The sequence below is a fragment of the Triticum aestivum genome, chromosome 6B, assembly GCF_018294505.1.
Source record: "Triticum aestivum cultivar Chinese Spring chromosome 6B, IWGSC CS RefSeq v2.1, whole genome shotgun sequence".
NCBI lineage: Eukaryota > Viridiplantae > Streptophyta > Magnoliopsida > Poales > Poaceae > Triticum > Triticum aestivum.
The window spans coordinates 46371575-46374291 of record NC_057810.1 but is presented as its reverse complement, the minus strand read 5'-3'; positions in this window follow the sequence as shown (position 1 = coordinate 46374291).

Genomic DNA, 2717 nt, shown 5'->3' with positions numbered 1-2717 from the left:
CTCCTTTATAATCCGGATTCTAATGTATCCTTTGCACCTGGCTTCGTATGTGATTCATGAGCTGAATGTTATACCATTATTCATCGTCGAATCAAACACCATGTTATTCTCGTTGTTCAAACCCCAATCTAGCTTCTGTCTAGTCATCAAATGTTTGCCTACCCGTTTGAAACTTTGGAACCATCATATATTGCACTCAACGAATTCATTGAAATACAACTTGTGGGGTACCTTGTGTATTTCCCATTGAGTTCACCGTTAGATGCCCAGCTTTGTGGAGATGCATTCTTCCAGAGTTTTTCCCCTTGGTCGCGTTCGTAGGACGATGGAGATCCCGAAGAAAGGATGACAACTTGATCATGGTGACTTGAAGTAGAGAAATGAAGACATCAACGAAATGGATCGACCACTTCGAGAAGAGCACCCAAGACCGAGAAGGATCGTTAGAATTTCGTAACCAGAACTTTCCCCCTTACTCCCCTCTTAAATCTCGGGACGAGATTTCTTGTAGTGGAGGAGAATTGTGACGCCCGAATAATTAAGCTACAGTGAACCTCTACTAATGATGCCACATCACCTCGGTTACTATTGATAAACCCGCATTGGTTCAATCCTGTTCGAATTCAAAATTAAAAATCAAGTCAAACGGCAAAGGTTTTCAAACATTAAAACTAAAATGTTCATCATGTGGCAAATAGTCCCTAACTAGTTTTGGTGGTCGAACCAATCTTTTACAAAGTGTTTAAATGCCCTAAACTAATTAAAAACAGTGGCTAAAATAATATTTTGAGTGCTTTTGAAAATGTAAAAATATTAAACTAATTTATTTTGGGTCCAAACTAGGTTTGGCAGTGGCCTAATTTGATGATGCTAAATTAGGTGCTAACTTGATATTTTAAAGAAACTAATATAACAGAAAGTAAAATAAACAGAAAAGAGTAAGTAAAAGAAAGAGAAAATGAAACAAAAGGAAAAGGAAACAAATAGAGGAGACCCCCAGTGCACTTAGCCATTAGCTATCGAACCGACCCAGCCCAACTCCCCCCCTTCCACCATCTTCCTCTGTTCACCAAGCCGCGGTGGACGCCGCACGAGCGTCGACGCCGCGGATTGCCACCCGTCACCCATCCGCCGTTTCTGCCTGGTGGATAAGATCACCACCACTCCCCGGATGAACCCTGAATTCCCAATCCCCATTCTCCTCCATCTCTCTCCCTCACCTCATTCCGCTCGATTGGAGCTCGCGCCCGGACGACCATCATCCTTGCCTCCTCCTTGTTGTGGCCGCTGGCACTCCGAGCCACCAGGAGCTTTCCAGGAGCTTCACCGTGACCTCCTCGACGTCATCAACATCTGGAATCGCCAAGTGCCGGACTGCAGCATCGCCTTCATCCTCTTCTTCCCTGACATCGATGAGGCCGTCCACCCATCGATCCGCGCCTCTCCAACGAACCCTGTCTTCGTCGGGCCTTCGGCAAGCACCGCTGTGAGCCGCTGTCCGATTCCCCTTCCCTCCTCGAATCCCCACTATTTAGGCCGCGCGCCTCACCTTGCCTCTCCCCTGCCTGCGCCGCTGGCCTCGCCCCGGCCTCTCGCAGCCCTCCTCGCTCCGCTGCCTCCCACCTCCCGCTCGCGCCGTCCACTGGCACTGCCGGACGCAGCTCCGCCCGGCCGGCCTAGCAACGGCCAGACCACCCCCCCCCCCGCGCTGGCTGCCCGGGTCTGCTTCGCCCCAGCACCCCACGCCCGAGCTCGCGGGTGCCCGCGCCCCCCAGTACACCCCACGCCCGAGCTCCGGACGGGCTCGCGTTCTCCGCGCCCGTCGTCGTGAGTCTCGCCTCGCGTGCCTACTCGCCGCGCCGCCTTGCTGATCGCCGCTGCCGGCAGCACCGTGGCCGGCCCCTGCCTGCACAAGCGCTTGCGCGCCGGCCTTCTTGCCGTGCCACGGCCAAATAGGCCCCTGCCCTGTTAATTTAGCAGTAGGATTAGTTTGGGTTCAAGTTAAATCAATTAATTGCTAAGTGATACTGACACGTGGACCCACCTAGTTAGTTAGATTAATTAAAACTTGCTTAAAACTCACACCCAATGAAACGCGGGTCCCACTGGATCCGTTGACCAGTCAAACATGCTAACTGGGCCAGTCCAGTCACTGGCAGGTGGGTCTAGTGGACCCCCCTTTACCAGTCAACGGTCCCAGTTGACTGCTGACAGGGCAGTCAATTGGACCCCACCTGTCAGCCTCTTGCACACTATTGGGTACACCTCTCTATGTACCCATAGCAGTTTTGGTAATTTTATTTTCGAAATAATAATAAATCCAGAAAGTCTAGAAAATGATTTAAAACTTTAAAAATTAATATAAAATAATCTGTAGCTTGGATGGAAAAACTTTGTACATGAAAGTTGCTCAGAACGACGAGACGAATCCAGATACGCAGCCCGTTTGTCCGCCACGCGTCCCTAGCATAGTGAACCTGCAACTTTCCCCCTCCGGTTCACCTGTCCGAAAACGCGAAACACCGGGGATACTTTCCCGGATGTTTCCCCCTTTCGCCGGTATCACCTACTACCGCGTTAGGGCACACCTAAACCGCTTATTGTCATGTCATGCATTGTCATGCTTATGTTTGCATTGTATTTACTGTTTCTTCCCCCTCTTCTCTCCGGTAGACTACGAGACCGACGCTACTACTTCCCAGTTCGACTACGGAGTT